The following is a 22,617-nucleotide window of genomic DNA, read 5'->3' as shown; positions in this document are numbered from 1 at the left end:
AGAGCGCGTCGATACGACTTCGTAGACATGCGGAACGCGAGAATCGGAATTTGTATGAGAAAATTATGAGCAATTGAAAATTGGAAAAATTCTATAAATAAGAGAAAATTTGGGAAATTTGCAAAGAAGGACAGAATTTCCAGAACTCCAGAAATCCCTCCCGAGCCCAGTTTCGCCCAGCCGACTTCGTAGGCTTCGTCCTCCACTGTCCGGCCGCCATAGGCTGAGATTCTTGTCCCTATCTCTTCGCCTCACTCCCATATACAACTATGTGAAGTTTAACGATGTGGGTAGGACCGTGCACGACACAGCAACGCCGAGAAGTGGTGGCGACGCTGCAACAAATTGCCCAAATTCGGGGCTCACATTTGTCCTGCCATATCTTTTTCCACAGGCCACCAATCGAGTTGATTCCAAAGGGGATTTTGCTCGGCTTGAGCTCGATTACAACTTTGTAAGACATCGAAGGGAAATAACCAATGTGGTAGCCGCTACAAGTCGAAGAACATGGTGCCGTCTAGCTGGAAATCACTTCCTTTCCCCACCGTCGTTCTCCCTCCTCCGGCCATCTTTTGCCGTGATTCTTGAGGGGATTCTGTACTTCTGAGGATGTAGATCATTTCCCCTAAGATGGGTTGCAACTATTCGATCTGAGGTGATCGAATTGTGGAGCTTTTGAAACTAGGGTTCATCCGATCTGAAAATTTTGTGAGGTAAAATTCGACTCTTTTGACTTATATTCTGACTTTGATGCAGTTATAAAATTTGTAATTGGAGTTGAGATGAAGAACTTTCATATTGGGAGTTTTGTCTATTTTTGACTTTGGGTGGGCGGCGGCGCTGCCACTGTGGTGGTGGTTTCCGGCCACTTCCGACCACCCCAAGAACATTTTCTGTCCATTTTTGTGTTCTAAGTGTCGATGCGATCGTTTGCATATATAATTCATAAATTTTGGATATCGTATGATTAAGTTATGAATTTTCAAAGTTTTAGGGTTTTCGGTTCGATCAATTTTCGATCCGTGAGGATCCAGCCGTCCGATCGACTTGTAGTTTTGATATGTTGATTGTATAAGTATTCTGGAGACCTCGAATGGTCTCGGATGAAGTTTCGTCTCGATTGGCATCACTTTCAAGATTTTAGGGCAAATGGGGGTTTCGACACTTAATTGTTTTCAATTCGTGTACTAAGTTGTGACGTACATTCCTTAGGTGATTGACGGAGACTTGTCGATACCATATCTCTGCAGTAAGAGAAGACGCAGCTGGATTTAGAGGTGAGTAAATCTCACGTGGTTCATTTACGAACGGATTTATTTATTACTCGGAATTACTTGTTTAATTGTTAAATCATTTTCGAAAAAAATTATTTGTTTTAAAATATATGAACTTGATCGACAACGGTTCATGGGTAAGTGAAAACAATGTTTTGATATAAAATGATTTTCGAGAAGAATAATTTATAAAACTATAGTTGGTATTAGTGGCATCCCTGAGTGGATGACTACGTGTGTATATATATATATATTTACGTGAAATATATATCTTGGTGGAATTGAGTGTGTAGTTTACTATTGTTGTGCAATGTGATGTTGAGGAAAATATATGGTTTTGGAAATAAAAGATGATTTTGTGATATGAGTGAATTGTGATTTATTCAGAATATCGTTTTGAACTGTTGCTTATTGTGTTGAATGAGTAGTCGAGTTCGGTAAAGTTTTGAGTCACGTGGGACTTTAAATGTTTTCAGGTATACGGATCCGGTCGTAGATTTGAACCTCAGCCGAGGTGACAAGCTACGATTCAGTTAGAGCTCTAGTCTGTCTGCCATTGTATATTCAGGGGAGTAACATGAGGGTTACATGAAGCCTTCAAATACATGTTTTTAATTGAGAGTATCGTGTGGGTTCTTTCTTTTATTGTCTAAGAGGGACTTGATTTTCATATTATGGGTGAGTTGGGATAATATGATTTTTTTTTATCACTTTTGTGATGTATGTTACCTTAAGGGGTAAGGATGTCGAGTTTTGAAAACTAGTCATGTTGTGAGATGATTTATTTGGAGTTGATGGGTGATCATCGACTCTGGTGTGAGTTGTTTCACTTCTTTATCTATTTTCTGTGTCATTCTAATTGTTTGATTTTAAATGTAATCTCCCGAACTAAGTCATATGCAGAGATTACAGTCTTTTGAATTGTTTGTTTTAATGTAATCTCCTGAACTAAGTTATATGCAGGGATTATCGCTTTTTGAATTATTTGTTTTAATGTAAATTCCTGAACTAAACTCTATGCAGGGATTTAGATGATTTCTATTGTTCGTTTTTAATGTGATCTCCTGAACTAAGTTTCTATGCAGGGATTACTGATTTTACTTAATTCAATTGTGAGTGCAGTTGTGGTTGAGACTCGTAGAGAGTCAAGAAATGTTTTATCACGTCATTGTGGTGATAAATGCTTTATGTTGAGAGGAAAGAAGTGTGATTTCGTGGTTGTGTTTTGTGGAGTTAAATGTTGTTGCTTTAATTTATCTCACGAATTGAGAAATTATAAGCATGAGTGGCGTGAGTCATTTTAATTGAGTTTACTCATACGAGCTTCAAAAGCTTACCGGGTTGTTTTGTTCAACCAGGTGCACTATTCTATGGTGTAGGGTTTATTGTGCAGGTTAGAATATCAATTAATCGTCGTCGAAGCTGAGGGGTACGTTTGGTAGCGTGGACGTCAAAGGGTAATCTTAGTTTTAAGTATTCCGTTGTGTAGTGAGTTGTGGTGGGTGTGTTTACTTATTGAATTGTCATTCAGTTTAATTTGTAAACTATCTGTAATGTAATATGTGACTCTAAAGAACGAGTCAGTATTGACATTGTGAGCTCAGTTTGTTTAGTTGCTTAATTTAAATGAAAATTTTTTTATGTGTTTTTCTTGTGCTTGTTAAGTTATCGCGTTTCGGATTTGAATTCTTTTATTCAAAATTCGGGGCGTGACACCATATTCATCACTTTTTTTTCGAACTTCTTCTCTTTGAATGGTAGCACACACATTGTTGAAAGAGGGTGGCTCAGTATTCATAAGAATATGACTTCTCAAATCTTCATATTCTAAGCTTAAGCTTGCAAGGAGTTGAAAAATCTTGTCCTCCACAGCTCTTTTTAACAAAACACTAGCCTCGGTGGTATGAGGTCTATAAACATCTAGCTCATTCCACATACTTGTAAGGCTACCAAGATGTTGAACAAAAGGCTTACCTTCTTGTTGAAGATCAGCAATATCTCGTTTGAGTTGAAAAACCCGAGCAACATTATTCTGATTTCCATGTATCTCTTTAACATGATTCCAAAGATGCATAGATGACTCTGAAAAACTGAAAATTTCTGCTATTCTGCTCTCCATAGAGTTGAGTAGCCAAGACATAACAAGTTGATCCTTGCACAGCCAAGAATCATATGTAGGAGAGTCAGGTTTAGGCTTCTGAACAACTCCATTGACATAGCCAAGCTTAGACCTTCCTCCAAGAGCAAGTGTAACTGCTCTAGCCTAAGAAAGGTAATTGAATTCATTCAACAAGACAAAGCTAAGATGTTGATTTGGATTAAACTCCACATCGGAAGAAATAGCTAGAGGTTCATCATCTTTAGAACCAGATTTCCGAGCCATCTTAAGCTAGTAAACTTAGGAACTACACAAGAAAGATATTAGACTCGGACCTTGAATTTCTACTCTGATACCATGAAGAAAACAAGCTAGAGACTTGTGGAAAGTTTTCTTGTATTACTTCATTGAGAAAAACTGATTATAATGATACAATATATATATATATATATATATATGTGTGTGTGTGTGTGTGTGTGCGCGCGCGCGCGTGTGTAAAGTCTTCCATGCTTTTAGCCTCAACTCTATCACCTAAACTCAAAACTATGATTAACAACTAAGGTAATATATGAACAGTAGAAGGTAATGTACAAAACAGTGAACCATGCTAGATAAGCACAAAACAGCAATCGAGCTGTGCTAGTCATACTGCAGCCATGCTGCTGCCATACTGCCACTATTTCCAATATGTATAACCTAAAGTTAATTATGATATCAACCCTGCACTAAATTCCATTCTGTTCTACATGAACCAAGATTTGAGTTTGGCGTACTAAGACGGGTTTTGATGATGGTTTGTTTCAACTAATTACCTGCTGCATAACTAAAGTGTCTATCTCGGTGGTTCTAAATGCGCGCGAAACCTGGAAAATTCCTCCAACCTGGGTTTAGACAGGATATCACATATCCATACCTATTGTCAAATTGTTTCAGCAGTCGAGGACTGCTGTTAAGTGTAAACCCAAAAGTTAATCATGATATAAACTTTTCAATTGTTCTAGCATGCAGTAATATTTCTGTACAAGTCCTACAGTCCTGCAAATATACATTTTTGAAAATTCCCAGGACTCATATACTTCTATTGAACTCACAACCTAACCTTTTGGTTTTCCTGAACCAGAGAAATAAATTTAAAACATCTGAAAATAAGAAAATGTAAACTACCAAAACTGACAAAATTCATGGAAGAACAAAAAGTTCATAACAAATCTGTAGTAGGAGACTCACCTCTGCAGGCAAGTGGTGTGTCCCAACTCCCAAACCACCAGGCAGCCTTCTTACTTCAAAATGCACTCACAGATTTTCCCTCACTACATGCCAAAAAGATAGAGATCTTTATTCTGGATAACAGTTTCAAAAATCTATCTAAAAACTCAGCAAACCTCTAAACATACTCCATTAACACCATTCAACAAAGAACAAAACAGCCTTCCTAAATTTAACTGAATTACACCATATTACTTCATTACTGCTTTCCCGTATCCAAAAGAAAGCAGACACAAGATGCTACAATAGTGGTCACATAGAATAGGAAAACAAAACATTAAGATAATCCCGCCACAAGTGGGAACTAGCCATTACACACATTGTGATCATTTGTGAAGGCGATATGATGGAATTGCCAGTAGATTCTTGGCCCTAGGAACCAAATTTTTCCGTCATATACTCATATCCAAATCATTCAGTGACTTGTTTTCTGGAAGTTCCCAATTAAAACAATGCACAAGTTACGCCACCACTAACTGGACAACCGTTAGGCCTAGTTGAATTCCAGGGCAACGCCTTTGTCCAGAGCCAAAGGGAAGAAGCTCAAAGTGGTTTTCCCGAAGATCTATACTACTATCCACGAACTTCTCAGGTATGAACTTCTCTGCTTCAGTCCAAGCATTTGGGTCTCTCCCAATTGACCATACATTTATCATAATGCGCGACTTTTTGGATATGTGGAAGCGATTAACAGTGTAATCTTCAGTTGATTGATAGGGAAGCAATAATGGTGCTACCGGATGTAGCCTCAAGGTTTCCTTCACTCCCCCATGTCCAAGTACTCCAACTTCTCCTAGTCTGACTCCTCCACCATCCTCTCCATTCCGACTACATTTGCTAACTCTATTTGCACTTTCTTCATTACCTCTAAATGCCTGATGAATTCAGAGAGTGCCCACTCAACTGTTGTTGCCGATGTGTCCATTGAGGCAGCGAGCATGTCCTGCAAAGAAATTCACCATTGTTAGACAGAATATGGAAAAGAGATCCTCTAATATGTTTCTCGTTTCACTAATGACACTTTTTGAATATAGAGTAAAGCGTTAAATCAGAATCATTCTGACCAAGAAACTATTGTCAGTTTTTTATCCATTGGGATTTATATCAGAAATATAATATATTAAATTAGAGCTCATAGCAATGTCATTCTGGATATGAACAGAGTGTATCAGAAAAAAACAAAACAAAAAAACAAAAACAAAAAATAGAAGTCAGACAAGAATACCAATACAGACGTGAACTTGCTTGATTGTATATATACTTACCAATATGATGGCCTTGATGTTTGAGCATCCGATTTAGTACGCAGATTCTTCAGACCCCATGAAGCCCAGCATGACATCAACAAAGTCCTTGGTTCTAGCTACTTTCTCCTTGATCCCTAGATTGAAGATGCTCCTCCACAATCTTCTCCAAAAAGTCATCAAAGACCCTGTGAACAACCTTCATTCGTTTAGTGAATCCTTGGAGATCGAGTGGAGCAATGCAAGGAATGTAATCTCCCAAGTTAGGGGCAGCTCCTAACTGCAAGCCTTCTTGAATCACGGATTTAAAACCCCTCTCACTAGATTCCTCATCCATGTATTTCTTCCCAAACACCATCCTGCAGGTCATGTCTGCACTAAGAGACGACACCTTGGAGCTAAGATCAACCGAAACAAAATTTACTTCTTTTTATTTTTTATAGAAGTTTTTTTTAAAACAAAGAAAAAAAATGTTAAGTAAACTAATCAAAAGAAAAACTTTTTTTTTTTTTATAGAAATAGGTCAGCCCTTTCATTAATTCAGCAAACAATACAAAAACGAAACACCCCTATATGGGGTTGACAGAAGGAATCGTTCCTCAGAACCTCCTGTAATCCCTATTCTAGAAGAATAAAAACCCAACAAGTCCCCAGTACACCCACCTTTTAGGAAATCTACGCTCCTTTATTCTAACAAAATCCAATAACCTCAAAGCAGACATAAATTGGTTCAACTAAGGCTATGGCTTTTGCGACCCCAAACAAAATTAAATTAAATTTGTAGTAGAAGGTGATGCAGCACCTTCCATAGGACCCTCTGCAGCAGACGACTCCACCATCTGCACAACCTCACTTTCCACCAGAGGCACAGTCTCCCCCTTACCATCCTTTGCATCATCAGATCCTTCAAAGGTGGGATCATTCTCCAAAACTTTACCCCTACGCTTATACTTACGAAGCTTTTTCACTTCTATATCCTCTGCAACTTTAATTCTGTTCTTGCTTCCCTTAGGACGCCTAATCTTCTTCTTTTTTGGTGAAATCATCAGTTTCCCATTCTTGTGCTGCAGGACTAAGGATACATCCTCCTCAACCTGAAGCATGGAGTCAGGAAAAGCTAAGACCTTCTTCCCAAACCTCTTCAAATTGTTCAGCACTTTTCTTTTTTTCCCAACTGGAGCCACTTGTAAGGAAGTAAACTCCACTCGAGCCGCAACCTTACCAACCTTGGCCAATACAAGGTACCATAGCTAGAGAGGTCGGGTTTGCCTCGCCGAAACAAGGCTCCCTAGTTGGAAAACTCCCCGCATTCTTAACATCAGCCATATGCACGGCCCCAACCATTCCATGAGGGCCAACGCCAACTTGATCTCCCTTTTCACTAATAAGACCTTTGACACTGCCACCAGACAATGCCAAACCCTGCCCTCTAGGTCCCATATCCTTACTGTGGTGATCTATCACAAAACCTAGACTCCTAGACCTGCCAGAAGCACCGGAAGAGTAAGCCGTGTCCGATATCAAAGAAAGACCAGCCATTGCGGCCTCAGGCGTTGTAGCTTGAAGCTCCTCCTTCTCCTTAACTAGCATCTTGTCACAACCCAAAGCATCATGAGTCACCACAAAACCCTTTTACCTTTTCAAAAATAAACACCAACTCCGGTTTCACAGCAGCAAAGAACTCAAAAACCTTCCACGTTAGAATACGGCGACAGATATCGAACACAATTTTGATTCACTGTTCTTCCTCCTTTCGCTTTATCGCATTCAAATCAAAGCGTATTACCTGCCCCAGCGATGAACCCACCAAAGAGAGAGCCACTTTGTTCCTCAAAGCCACTGGGAGCCCCTTCACGGCAAACCAAGTTTCCATCCTATACAATGGCACATCTGCCACCGGACTCATGCCATCATACTCCCCAACCACAAGCATAGTGTTATGTTAAAACCACGGTCCTCTATGCAGAATTCGGTTGCGCGCGGCCTCCCTATTGAATTGGAAAACAAAGCGTTCTCCCACATCCTGAATAGAGAGTCCGGATCTGAGATGCCAAATGGTGGAGATCGTGCCCTTGAATCCCGGTAGTTTTGCCTTCGGAGCCAATAAACAGCCGACCATGTACCAGTGAGCATCTTGAAATGCCACAGCACTTGCTTCTCCCAACGAGACCAACGATGAATCAGAGTGTGGCAGATCAACAGCGAGGTTATCCCTCACTTCTGCCATTGAATTGGACGAGAAAGAAAAGGTTTTGGAATTTTTGTCGATGTAGGAAACACACCGAGAAACCCTAGCAGAGACGGCTAGGTCTAGTGACACACAAATAATTATGACTATAGTTAAGTAAAAAGCAAGAAAGTGAAACTTAGAGCTAAAGATTCATTTCACTAAAAGCAATTCCTTTTGAGGGAAATCAATCAAAAGAAAAACTTGGCAGTGTGCAATAATATTTAATCTAGTGACATTACTATCTATACTGGACATTATGGGAGAGTCGAACGAGTAGTTATTTGTGTATTGTCAGTCATTATGGAGTAATAAAAAAAGTAACTTATCAACTTTGTCGATATATGCCCTATGCCAATACCATTTAGTCGAGTAGTATTATCAATCAACTTTGAGAACATATGCCTTGTGCCAGTATCATTTGGTGTAGTAGTATTACTCCCCCCTTTGCATGTGAGAGATCATTAATTCAACTCAAGCACCAGTGGTTGATGTGTAATAAAAATAAATAAATAAATTTGCCGACATAGAGTTACGGTGCAACATTGAAGAAGAAGAAGAAGAAGAAGAAGAAGAAACCATAACGAGGGATTTTCTACAATGAGAAAACAAAGTTTAGTTAACTCAAACATGAATTTAAAAATATATATATATATATATATATTTGAAAGGTTGTTGGTTCTCTTTTAATATATAATCTAGACCAGGTCCAGCTACTCTATCACTGCATCCATTAAGCTAGTTAACTAAATATCTCAACTTGCAAGAGAGAGTAAGTGCCCATCATTAATAGAAGTGCCCATCATCCTACAACTTGCAAGAGAGAGTAAGTGAGAGAACATATGAGTTTGGAGTTGTTGGAAGGGTGAATTCCTTCTATTGTATCCGAGGTATGGCCAATTGCACACTTCAGTTTTTTCTACCTAGTATTCAAAAGTGGACAAATTGATACCTGAACTTTGGTTTTGTTTGACAGTTTGGTACTTCTGTTAATTTTTTCAATTAAGTGTAAGGATAAAATTAACATTTAGAATATATGTATAAAAAAAAAATTAAAAACATAAGTTTTGTGGGTTGATGACCATCAGCCCTGGGTCTTCATCATTATTTGGGTCATTTGGGAGAAAATGAACATGAACTAATGTTGTTGAGTTATGTTAAACATGACATAATTGAATTTTATGTTTAAAAAAATTAGTCGTCGTGATTTGAATACTCAAGAGACTACTTTCGGTGGATTAGACATAGTTTAATGGAGTAGTCTTGTGGCTGTTCAAATCATGATTACTATATTTTTTAAACATAAAACTTGATTATTTCACCACAACCCATAAGCATGATTTCATATCCATATAATGACGAAGAAAGGTCATCAACCCACAAAACTTAAGTTTTTTATTTTTTATTTTTTTTGACAAATATTCTAAATGTCAATTTTACCCTCATATTTAACTGAAAAATTAACAGAAGTACCAAAGTGTCAAATAGAGTATAAGTTCAGGTATTAAATTGTCATCTTTTGAAGAGCATGTACCAAAGTGTCTAATTGGTCATGCCTCAGGTACCATAGCAGGAATTTACCATTGTTGGAATTAGGAGCGGTTTTGGAATCTAATTAATTTGATGATAGAAGATTTCAAAATCAAGATGAACAGAATATGACCAAAGCAGGGTTTGCCTGGTGATTAAGCCATCGCATTCCAATACTTGAATTACTAGGCCTGGGACTTTTGACCCTAAAACCCACAGAATAGGCCGAACCTGCGGTTCGATGCTGTTCATGTGAAGAAAATATAGGCTGTCTCATTGAAAACGAACCGATGTACAACATCTCGGTTTTTTCCGGTTCCTATGTTTTCGAAACGCATAAACCTGTAGAACTGAATGCAACAGTCATATCTCCACTTGTCATCCTACCATTGGCCTAGAGTTGACGACTAAAACCTAAAATTCTACGCGCAGCCTCCCACTGTTCCATTTCACTTCTTCAGATCTTCTTCTTCCTTCTTCTCGACCTCATCCACGATTTCACCCCAATTCGAAAACTCCAATCCCAAACCCCAACTCAGTACTCTAAACAATCGAATTCAATTCAATGCGAAAACCCCCAAATCCCCAGATTTGACAAGCCAATTGAAAACTCACTCCAATCCAAATTAATGGCCTCTGAAAGCACTGATTTAAGAACTCAATCCAGTCGCTCCACTAATTCAGTGACTGGTAATGAGGTCCTGGCTGTTCAACAAAGTGGAGATGATGAACAGAATCAACAAAGTGCAGAAAATCAAACACCATCTCGAGCTTCGAAAACTAAAGGGAAGAAGAAATTTGAGCCTGCGAAGAACACGAAGAGAAAGAGGGATAAGAAGGCCAAGAACGAGAGGTCCGAAGTGTGGGAGCATTTAACCAAATTCGACAAGCTTTTACTGGAGGTTGTGGATGGAAAGGAAATTGTAGTCGACAGTACAAAGTGAGCTCAGTGTAAGTACTGCTCCACTCAATTAGCTTGTGATTCTAGGGAAAATGGAACTAGTTCCCTTAGGAAGCATATTGTGCTAGTTTGCAAAGGGTACCCCAGTAGGAATAACCTAGAAGAGAGTCAACAAATATTAACCAGTAATGTGTTTGTTCAGAAATGCTCTATAGTTTCTAGGCAGTGGTCAGAAGATGCATGTCTAGATACTGCATGTGTTGGATGAACTGCCTTTCAATTGCTTTCAATTCAATTGAAAGGCCGGGATTTATTTATTTTGGTTTAGTAGCTGTACCAAGGTGGAATGTACCTTGTAGGACAGTTGTTGTGAAGAATTTTTTGCGCATGTATGATGCAAAAAAGGAGACATTGAAGGGGGAATTGAGGTCACATTCTGTCCATTTGACAACAGACACATGGACCTCATGTCAAAACATTAGTTATATGGTTATAACAACACATTTCATAGATGCTGCCTGGCATATGCACAAAGGAGTTCTGAATTTTTGTGTCATAACTAACCATAGTGGGAATAACATAGGAAAGATTTTGGAAAATTTCTTGGTTGAATGGAATTTGGATAGGGTATTGACTATATCGGTGGACAATGCATCAGCAAATAAGGTAGCCATAGAGTATCTTAAAAACAAAATGAGTGGATGGCCTAGGAAACCTTTGTTTGATGGGACGTTTATGCATGTGAGATGCATGGCTCGCATTGTCAACATAATTGTGAGGGCTGGTCTGCATATAATGGATAGGTCAGTGACTAGCATTAGAAATGTTGTTTGGTATGTGAGGAGTAGTGGACAAAGATGTGATGCATTTAAGCTATGTATTGAGTAAGAGAAGATACCGTGTAAGAAAGTGTGTGTGTTAGATGTGCCTACAAGGTGGAACTCCACCTTCATTATGCTGGATACTGCTCTAGAATTAAAGAAGGCTTTCGATAGAATGACAGATGAGGAAGATGCGAGATACATGAGCTATTTTGATGAAGATGAGGAGCTTGATGATGAAAATATAGAGGCTGAGACTCAAGTTAGGCCAAGGAAGGCTAGCTAGGAAGAGGGTAGGGCCCCCTGTGCAAGCTGATTGGGATAAAGCAAGTGTTTTTGTGAAGTTTTTGAAGGTTTTCTACGATGTCACAGTTAGTGTGAGTGCACAGCTTCACCCTATAGCAAAGACTTCCGTGACATAGTCACAGTCAAGGCAGAGCTTGATGAGCTGTTTCACAAGCCCATAGATAGTGATTCAAGTGAGAGTGGCAAGGTTTTGTTTGGTATGGCTACCAAAATGAGGACCAAGTACAAGAAATACTTCGGATCCCTCGATGACATCAATGAGTTTTTTTTTGTTGCACTTGTCATGGATCCAAGGTATAAACTGAAGAATTTTGATTATGTGTGTGAACCATGCTTTACATGGGAAGTGAAGAGATTAAGAGCAGATCAAATGAAGAAATAGCTTGTGCTGGACTTGTGTGATATGTATGCAACTTCTAATAGTTATCAGAATATTGCATCAAAGAGAAAAAGAAGAGTGTGGGAGAAGGCCCTAGCAGCAGACCAACAGTGTCCACAAAAGGGTTAACCGGGAAGAGGGCTGTTATGCTAGACTTGTGGAACAAGTAGCTTGAAGGTAAGACAGTGGTGGTTGGAGGAGAGGTTGATAGATACTTGCTTGATCCTAACCCCAACTCGATTCCTATACATCTTATGCATACTCTTCATATTCAACCCATAACTCAATTCCTCATAGAATCCCTGATCCTGATCAATACTGCTTCTACAAAATTAAATAGTGTCATCAAATACCTGATCAAAGTCGTGATCCAAGTCAACCCTTTTCATGTTCTCTCCATAGTTCTTCTTAAATGGTGGCAATGTAATCTTGAAACTACGTAGTCCAGATCTTTCAGCATATGCATCATTGCTTTTTGAACTCGATAAAGCCTCATAATTTCTTCTTCAATTAAATTGCGGCAAACATGATTGCAAATCCATATTTGCACGCCTGGTCACCAACCATATGATTAAAGATCATTCTACATGATCAACTACTTGGTCCTCTATACTTTTATGTTCTTCTCTTCTACAGTTAAAAGGACAAAGACCAATCCTAAAACTTTTGTGAGATGATGATAATGGATAGTCATAGTTGTATTATTATCAGTACACATATCCAGTATGAACTATGAAGAGTCAAGCTAACCAGAAATTACAATATAAACAATACTCCCTATGAAACAAAACATAAAGTAGTAATTATACAGTAAAAATCAAATTTGGAGGATAAAAAAGAAACGTATTGAAACATAATCTGAAAGCCTAGGTCAGGAAGAAGGCATAATTTAGAAGAAATTAAAGAGACGTACCTGTGTGAAGTGGTGAGTGGACTTGGGAAAGGACTGAGGAATTTAGGTGGAAAAGAATTATAAGCAAGCCATATCAGATAAACATTACTTATGATTTGCTTTTAAATAATAATAATAATAACAACAATAAATGTATTTATTTACTTGCAAACATTTGTGCACATATTAGCTATATATATATATATATATATATATATGTCTTTGTGGAGGATTGCTTCAGGGCCTTAACAAGATAGAATTGTGAATTTCAGAGAATGTCCTGAGGAAGGTATTTTCTTATAGGCATTAATTTGGGCTTTGCTTCTTGTCATATAATTGAAGATGCTCTATCAATGTTCTGATATTGCTTCGCTTTGCTAATATTTGGTTGATTTTGGGTGTTTGCAGTGAATTCAGAATTCTTGGTTAGTTGCTTTTATTATACAAGTGCAAGGCAATTTTCATTGCTCGATCGTTGTGTGTGTGTGTGTAAATGTTTGTTGATTTTCATTCCTCTGGGTATGTATGCATGTATTTGTGAGGGATGCAATAACCTATGGACTACTAGTAACTTCAGTCCCTTGGCTGAGTATTAAGAAAATTCAAGTTCTATAATTTTGGTATGAGTTGGTAAATGTAGGTGATATCAATCTGGTATCACTCTTAAAATACTTGGATGAAACGTTTTTCTGGGTTTCGGAGATTGATAGACATGTTGCAATCCTTACTGGGCAAAAATAAAAAAATTCACACATAAAGCACAATTTTGGTTATGCAATGAAAACCTCAATTTGGAGATTAAAAACACTGCAGGACTCTTACTCTTGAGAACCCAAATAAAATCAATCAACTTATTGATGAAGGATATGGTTCTTTACAAACACATATAGCTCTCTACGTGACTACAATCTCTAGACTCACTAGAGAGGTGCTTGTCTTGAATCTTGACCTTCTTCTTCACTTGAACGATCTGCAAATATCGCTCCACTTGCACCACCAATCTTCTCTACTGATCTCGAGAGAATCAATGCATGTATATGAATGAACACTGAAACACTTTGACATGGAACAAGTGTTTCATGGACTCCTATCTCTTTCTAAGCAAGCAAGACACACAATAATTCTTGCATCAAAAATCCCTACCCAATCAACGCTGCTTTTCTGAATATATTAAGGAGAAAATAAATTCTCAACAATTAAAAATTAGCCCTAATTGGACTCCTACTAGGAAAGATCTTTTAATAAAAGATATCCAATTAAAATAAACAAACCCTAAATCACCTAGGAATTCAAAAGCATGGTTTTATTAGTTGGAAAATATCTTTGTAAAATAAAATCTAAAAATCAAAAGATACTTTCCAAAATTTGACTCCCAAAAATGTAGGGTTGACTAGGACTGACTCGGAGATTGCAACACGTACATGTTGCAATCCCGTGCTTATGCATGAGATGCAATTACCTGAAATTCTCCGAGATCAGTTTTGATGAACTTTGTAAGTTTCTTCAGTGCTTTGTATAGGAATGCCAACACATCAAGTGTAAATCTTATACCTACACACTCATTATACTTTCTTCATATATTTTGGTCACTGAGTCATAGAGGGATAGTCACTTCTGGTTTGCTGACTGGTATCTTTCTGAGTAAATTAATCTTAGTCAATTAATTTAGTTGCTTTATTACAATATGTATTGATCTTTTTTCTGTTTGCATTCGTAGTTGCTGTGGTGGGGGTTTAATTATTTGTGTGTATAATTTGGCTCTATGCAATAACATGTTTCCTATGTCTATACAAGTATCCTAACTATGGGTAAGAAGAGTTTGAAATTCTTAATTAACGCATGGCCTTATTGAAAGGAAATCTTGGTGCTTTATGGTAGTGTACGTATTGGTACATCATAAATAGTGAGAAGTTCAATGGATATGCAGGTTGTTGCCTGATCGACTTCATTTGACATAAGGGATTGTAAATGATTGCAACACATTGTGCTTGAATATTCTTGAATGTGATTACTGCACTATGCCAAAAAAGCTATCAGACGACACGCATCAGACGACAGAAGGCTAATATTCTGTCCTCTAATTTTTTCAGACGACATCAGACGACAGATAAATTAAATGTGTTGTCTGAGTACATAGAGAAACCATACTTTGAACTTTTTGAAAATATGGTCCGATTCAGACAACAGTTATATGTTGTCTTAATAGATGGAGATTTTCTATATTGAAGCCTAGCAAAAATTTTAGAAATCCCTCCAAGAAGTTTAAATCTTTCCCTCTCAAGTGTCCAAACCCTATAGCTGACTAGTCAATGGGGTGATATTCAGACTACAGAATTATGTTGTCTGAATAAGGTGAGTTTGACTTTAATTGTTTCAAGTCTTGCTCTTGGGACATAACACAAAACTCCTCTTCGTGTTATTAACTCTATCTAAAACTCAACCCCTTGAAAAAACTGTCTAGAACTCTATCCACTCTCTCAGCAACCAAAGACTCAACTGAGATTGTGATCTCAATCTCAGCCATCTCAATCTCTCAAACTTGAGAATACTTACCCAAACCTAGTCTCTCCTTCAACCCAGGAATCATTTGCATTCGCGTCCGGCTCTATGGAGCTGTCCAACAACCACTCAAAAGATTAGAGGAAGCTTGACTATTTTCGATTGGGTTATTGGCCGGTAAGCATTTTGCTTCATTAGGTTAGGGCTTCGATTGGGCTCAATCTTCGATTTTAGGGTTTCGATTGGGTTGAATCTTCTATTTTAGGTTTTTTTTTTCTTCTGAAAATTGATTTGGGGTTTTGTAAAATTTTCCTTGTAAATCTTATTAGTTGTTAGGTCTTTCTTTGATTTTCATTGGGGGATATTGAAATAGATTAAGGTGTTCGGGTTCTGTCTTAGTGGTGAAATTTGTTGTTTTTGAATTTATGGATTTCTTGCTGTGGTTTATGAATTCAGGGATTCAGACTTGTACTGTTGCTTGTTATAGCATTGCTGTTGGAGGTGAGAAAAGCTTGAAACTTTATTGTGAATTTTGGTGTGGAAGGTTTTAGTTTTCGTAGTATTTTGTACTGAAATATGTGACATTGTAGGAGGGTTTGGGTCTTACTAGTTGGGTTTGAACAGGAAGACTTATGAAATTCTTCACAGTTTGAGCCTCATCTCTGGTACTTCATTATTGGTCTCATTTATTCCGCCCTCTCTTTGTTTGGGTAAGTTAGATTTTCATTCTTCTACTTAAATCTCGAGCAACCTTTCTGGGAAAACTAAAATCAATTTCACTTCTATCTGTTTTGGGGTATTCTCCTCTTGTAATACCTCTTTGTTTCTCATGGTTTCTATGTTATAATGAGCATATGGCTTATCGAATTGTTCAATTTCTACTCAAAATGAGGGTTTGTAGTAGTAATTTTGGATTACTTCAATTTCTTTAAATTCTGCACTCTTTCATGTAGAACATATTTTACCTTTCTCTGCATTTTTGGGGTTTCTTATTAGTCTTTCTATTATCTTGATCTGGGATTAATCTCTTGCTTTTGGACTCATGTTTAGTATTAATTATGGGTCTTGGTTATGTTTGGTTGATTTTCATTCAAAACCCCATGAAGCATGGCCATTTGGTAATTGTGATTCAAGAATATATTGCATATGTTGTCCTGGAAGTCGGAAGCTGTTTTATTAACTTTCCCTAGTGGCAATGCCGATCATGTGGATGGGTTAAGACCTAAGAAAATAGTACTAGGTTGAGTATGTTTTAGTTGGAAACCTTTGGCAGGTTCTGCACTTGACACCATGGCTGTTCTAACTAACCTATCCTTCTCTTTGAAGTCATTCTGATCCATTTATGTTACCTTGCTTTATTTAACTTAGTCATGAGATACTCATGGTTATGTAGTACGGTGATGATCTTTTGTCTCACTTGGTCTTAGAATAGTATTGCATAAGATGCACTTATATATTAAGTATACCTCACCATTTGTTTGGTCTTGTTCAGATAAATGCTCTATTGAATGACCGCTTAAGTGGAATTCTAGGTTGTGGAGTTCTTTGCATCTTGGTAAGTATTTTTTTTCTCTTTATTGTTTTATGATAACTATAGTCATTAGAAGAAAGAACATTTAAATGCATTCATTGCCTTAAATGGTTAGTATAAGCCCTGGAACACTTGTTTTCCCTTGTATGTCTCTCAAACAAGCCATTGGTACTGACTAACTTTTTTTTTTGGGGAAATTACTGGTCACTCCCTGTACTTTTAGGGAGTCGACAGTTCAGTCCCTGCTATCCTAATTTCGACAAGTTACTCCTCAGACTTTCAAATCTCACACAATTTGGTCCAAAATGACTATTTTGCCCCTCCCTTCCTCTTTTTGTTTTTTATTTTTCTCTCCTCTCCCCTCCTTTCTTCTAAAATTCATAATTAATTCATACGAACTCCGATATTTGCGTTCCATATATGTACGAGATCGTATCGATGAGCTCCACAACTTTTATGAAGAAAGTTTTTCCAAATTTTGTATGTATAAAAAGTCAATTTTCACAACCGCTCCAAATAACATTTGTTTCGAAAATCCACTTTCTTCTAAAATTCATAATTAATTCATACAAACTCTAATTTTTGCGTTCCATATATGCACAAGATTGTATCAACGAGCTCTACAACTTTCATGAAGAAAGTTGTTCCAAATTTTGTACGTATAAAAAGTCATTTTCACTACCCCCTAAATAACGTTCGTTTCGAAAATCTCCTTTCTTCTAAAATTCATAATTAATTCATACAAACTCCGATTTTTGCGTTCCATATATGTATGAGATCATATCGATGAGCTCTACAAATTTTATGAAGGAAGTTTTTTCAAATTTTGTATGTATAAACAGTCAATTTTCACGACCCCCCCCCCAACCACAAAATAACACACACACACACTCTCTCTCTCATTATGCACATTTCAACCCAAGAAATATCAAATATTTGAATTATGAATATTGAGACTATTTCATAAGTAGTTGTACGAGAAATTCGGTTTCGTATCAATTTTAGTTTCGAAATGAACGTTATTTAGGGGGGTCGTGAAAATTGACTTTTTATACATACAAAATTTGGAAAAACTTTCTTCATAAAAATTGTAGAGATCATCGATACGATCTCGTACATATATGGAATGCAAATATCGGAGTTCATATGAATTAATTATGAATTTTAGAAGAAAGGAGATTTTTGAAATGAACGTTATTTAGGGGGGGGTCGTGAAAATTGACTGTTTATACATACAAAATTTGAAAAAACTTCCTTCATAAAATTTGTAGAGCTCATCGATACGATCTCATACATATATGGAACGCAAAAATCGGAGTTTGTATGAATTAATTATGAATTTTAGAAGAAAGGAGATTTTCGAAACGAACGTTATTTAGGGGGGTAGTGAAAATGACTTTTTATACATACAAAATTTGGAACAACTTTCTTCATGAAAGTTGTAGAGCTCGTTGATACAATCTTGTGCATATATGGAACGCAAAAATTAGAGTTTGTATGAATTAATTATGAATTTTAGAAGAAAGTGGATTTTCGAAACAAATGTTATTTGGAGCGGTTGTGAAAATTGACTTTTTATACATACAAAATTTGGAAAAACTTTCTTCATAAAAGTTGTGGAGCTCATCGATACGATCTCGTACATATATGGAACGCAAATATCGGAGTCTGTATGAATTAATTATGAATTTTAGAAGAAAGGAGGGGAGAGGAGAGAAAAATAAAAAACAAAAAGAGGAAGGGAGGGGCAAAATAGTCATTTTGGACCAAATTGTGTGAGATTTGAAAGTCTGAGGAGTAAGGGTGTGTTTGGTATGGCTGTGCTTTGAAGAAAAGCTGGCTTTTGCTTATTTTTGAAAATAAGTGGCTGAAAAGCAAAGCAGCTGAGTGTTTGGTAAACTGGCTTTTTATAAGTGCTGTAAGTGGCAAAAGCAGTGGCAAAATGTTTGGTAAACTCAAACTGGCTTGTACTTTTTATTTGTGAAATGACCAATTTGGACATGAAAGAATTTTTGCTTAATTATATGGTTATATAATGTAGTTGCATTGCTCTTGTTTCTTTTTTTTTTTCTTTTCCCTTTCCTGTGAAGAACTTGAACGATTAGTAACCTTTAAAATTTACATATAAAATCTTTGGTGGTTAACCACCTCCATTCCATTACCCGGGAAATGTAACATTTCTTATTTGATGCTATACATAACTAGCACAGAATACTTGTGCTTCTACATCAAGCTCAAACCAAGGATCAAAACTAAAAACTATAAAATAAAAGATCATCACGAGTCCAATAACATTGGTTTCCCACTTTGGAAACAAAGCTCAAAATTGGCAAAATCAGTATCATCTAGCTTCATTTCACCACATGACAAGTAAGACAACTTGAGCATCAATCAACTTCCATTGCTGATGTGATCTATACTCCATATAACGCTATGTGAAACCTACTCTAAAGTGATATACTTCAAGATCATAGCAGAGGTACAATGATCTCAACAACATGAACAATATCATTCAATAATTCACTTGAGCACTTATTGACAATTCACTTAAATTTCAGCATAGTAACATCTTATTGACAATTCTTTTCCACGAATCGCCTGCAATTGGTTCCTCCAATCCCCTGCATCCATTGCAGGATCTCCACCGTGAGGAGGACTCCCATCGTTGCTATCCATGAACCTTACCAAGCAACAAAATGTCAAACAAAACAATAGACATTCAATATCAAGCTGCTAAACTTTTCCCAACATAAGTTCATAAATTCAATTACGCAAAATCAAAGCCTGAAATTCACATGGAATCGAAAACCCAACAAAGTTCATGGACAAGCCAAGCAAGAAAATCACACACAAGTTGCTAACTTTGATGAATCATAGATGATTTTTTATTCTGAAAACTTATCCATTTGATCTAAACTTTAATGGATCATACACAAGTTGCTAACTTTGATGGAACATGGTGATTTTTTATTCTGAAAACATTCACACTAACACATTTTACTAATTTGATCTGCCACACGATATTGATTAAGTAGCTAGCTCTGAATACTATGATTCTTTCTTTATTTTACACAACTTACTAATTAACCCATGATGTTAAGAAGGGGTTGGTAAGTTGATTACAGTGGTCTTGATCTTGGTCATCATGTTGATGCTGTTGGTGATTCCCCGTGACCCAATTCCACTATATTTATATACCCTGTCATTTATCACAAAACTCTATGTTAATATATGATGCAATGCAAGCAAACTAGACTACTTTGCTGGGTGTAATTCTGAAGAGATAGCTCACCTGAAATAAAAAGTGATCTGGACCACGAGCAGGCGTAAACTGGGTGGAAGTCTAGAAACTGGAAACTGGGTATTCCAGATAAAACTTGCAGACAATTAAGAAAATGGATATGAACCATCAGCAATCATAAATCTTTGAAAAAAAACATTTGACAAGATAAAGCTACAAAAGACTCCGGCTTCCATCTCGTCAAATCCCACTTGTTCATCTATTCTCATTACAAAACAAAATTTAACCAAATTCTCAATTCTCAATTCTGAAAACAAAACTTGTTCATCTATTTCCAATTCTCCAATAAATATACAAACTTGTTCATCTATTCCCATCACAAAACAAAACCCAAAATTTTATCGAATCCAATCCACCCAAAATTTCAGGTTTTCGGGACAAAGAGAAATGAAATCAAACCCATGAAATCAAAATCACTAACAAAACCTCTTACCGAACTCAATGTGACCACCGGGGAGAACGAAGATGGAGGAACGACGTCTTAAGAGCACCGAGAGAGAGAGAGAGAGAGTTGACGGAGAAGACGGAGAGTTGAGGAAGAGAAGGGGCATCTCATTGGTAGGGGTGGAGGTTGGGTCGTGTAATTACACCAAATTCATAAGGGTACCCATTGGTATTTTGAAAAGTTCATTTATTCGCTACAGTGGCCGCACGGCTTTTAGAAGCCAGAAGCAGCCTCCTGCCGGCTTCCGCTTTTCCTCTCAAAAAGCCAGGGCTTCCAATAAAAGCAGGCTGTTAGAGAGTTTACCAAACACTAAATTTGGCTTTGCTTATAAGCACGGGAGCAAAAAAGCCCCCCCAAACATAGCCTAACTTGTCGAAATTAGGATAGCAGGGACTGAACTGTCGACGCCCTAAAAGTACAGGGAGTGACCAGTAATTTCCCCTTTTTTTTTCCTTATCTTATATAAAGATGAACACTAAATGCAAGTACAAACTCTTGTTGGGTTTAAGTAATTTCTTGTTGGGTTTTTCATACATGATCATATTGTTTGAAGTAGTTATAAAGCACTTCTCCAATCAATGAGTGCTTGATACTGTTAATTAGTATTATTTAAAGAATATAATGTAACCTATATTATGCAGGTCAAGAAGATTATAACAGGTTGAGGCCTCTTAATTACAGAGGAGCTGATATTTTTCTTCTTGCCTTTTCTCTCATAAGTAGGCCTAGCTATGAGAACATATCAAAGAAAGTAAGCTCCTTTTTCTCTACCAAGATTCTACCCTAAACTCAAAATTCACTTTTTCAATTTGTACATGCACCAAATGTATAATACTAATCAGATTCTATGTGTTCTGTCTTCTCTTTTGACCTGTTGCATGTTATGTTGGAGAAGTGGGTTCCAAAGCTTAGACATTATGCCTCATCAGTGCCCATTATTCTCGTGGGAACTAAACTAGGTATACATTCTTTCCACTACCAAAACCAATTCAAATTGGATTTGATAGATATGCCTTTATTTTCCCTTAAGTTTCACTCTATGCTCACTATAATATATCTGCTATTTGTTTTCAAATTTATTGCTTCTTTCTTTCTTACATAAAATATTGAACTTTCTTTTACATAAAATATAGAATTTTCTGGTGGAGGCTAGTTAGAAAGTTGCCACATTCTTGCCAAGGCTTCTAGAAAGTGGAAGCAAGAACTGTATTAATTATTTTTTTTTCTTGCTCCCCCTTCTTTCTTTCTTTCTTTCTTTGTTATTTTTTTCCCCTGTTTCTGCCTTCTTTGACTTATTTTGTTTATGTTCCATATTCTAGATAAGTGATACAAAAAGAATGGGTTTGTATGAGCAATTAGGAGTGGCTAAGTGACAGATTTTGTTTAAGCAAGATACGCACGGCTTCTTTCTCTTTTGTTTTTTTGTTATTCTTAATGCTGCTCATGTTACTATTGAGATTGGTGTGTAATTTCCATTGTGATCCAATAACATCGTTCTGAAATGTATGAAAACTGATCAGTTAATGGGTTGTGCATCTTGAATTGAAACTAATCAATGTTGTTGTGCATATATTCATATATATCAGAGCAAATACTAATAACTCCTGAATTCATCCCTTGAAAACTGATCAGTATCTGCTGTGCATCATGGTAATTTATATTGGATGGTACGTAAAGGGTGAGAAGCAGATTCGTATTGAAAGACGTTATTAGACAATCAATAGTAGTCGGTGTATACACACACAAATAGGACTTATATCATGTTCATTAGTAAGAGCTCAGTCAATACATAACGACTTTTCATTAAGCTATATATATATTAAGCTAAAGTAATTAGCTGCATTTCTTGAAGTTTTCATTTTTATGGTCAAGAATGAGAAAGAAATCATGTAGATATATATAT

The 22,617-nt window shown here is 36.9% G+C and overlaps 2 long non-coding RNA genes and 1 pseudogene across 5 annotated transcripts; 1 reads left to right on the top strand and 2 right to left on the bottom strand.

Moving 5' to 3' along the window:
- Window positions 1-4,607: 4,607 nt before the first annotated feature.
- LOC112166228 lies at window positions 4,608-8,109 on the bottom strand (annotated as a pseudogene).
- Window positions 8,110-15,308: 7,199 nt separating this feature from the next.
- LOC112182469 lies at window positions 15,309-22,043 on the top strand. Of its 3 annotated transcripts, none has more exons than XR_005803559.1 (6): window positions 15,309-15,614; window positions 16,062-16,147; window positions 16,930-16,992; window positions 21,356-21,465; window positions 21,610-21,673; window positions 22,034-22,043. It is a non-coding gene; the product is annotated as an uncharacterized LOC112182469 (long non-coding RNA). The 3 variants fall into 3 exon arrangements; XR_002929461.2 differs by having other exon boundaries at window positions 16,028-16,147; XR_002929462.2 differs by lacking the exon at window positions 16,062-16,147 and having other exon boundaries at window positions 15,311-15,614.
- LOC112182468 lies at window positions 19,127-20,935 on the bottom strand. Of its 2 annotated transcripts, none has more exons than XR_002929460.2 (4): window positions 20,703-20,935; window positions 20,261-20,344; window positions 20,049-20,167; window positions 19,127-19,648 (listed from the first exon to the last, which is right to left on the bottom strand). It is a non-coding gene; the product is annotated as an uncharacterized LOC112182468 (long non-coding RNA). The 2 variants fall into 2 exon arrangements; XR_005803558.1 differs by having other exon boundaries at window positions 20,092-20,167; window positions 20,703-20,934.
- Window positions 22,044-22,617: the final 574 nt, after the last annotated feature.

The sequence above is a fragment of the Rosa chinensis genome, chromosome 1 (genome assembly GCF_002994745.2).
Source record: "Rosa chinensis cultivar Old Blush chromosome 1, RchiOBHm-V2, whole genome shotgun sequence".
In the NCBI taxonomy this organism is placed as follows: Eukaryota; Viridiplantae; Streptophyta; class Magnoliopsida; order Rosales; family Rosaceae; genus Rosa; species Rosa chinensis.
The sequence above is the reverse complement of the archived record's forward strand: the minus strand, read 5'-3'. Positions and strand labels throughout refer to the sequence as shown.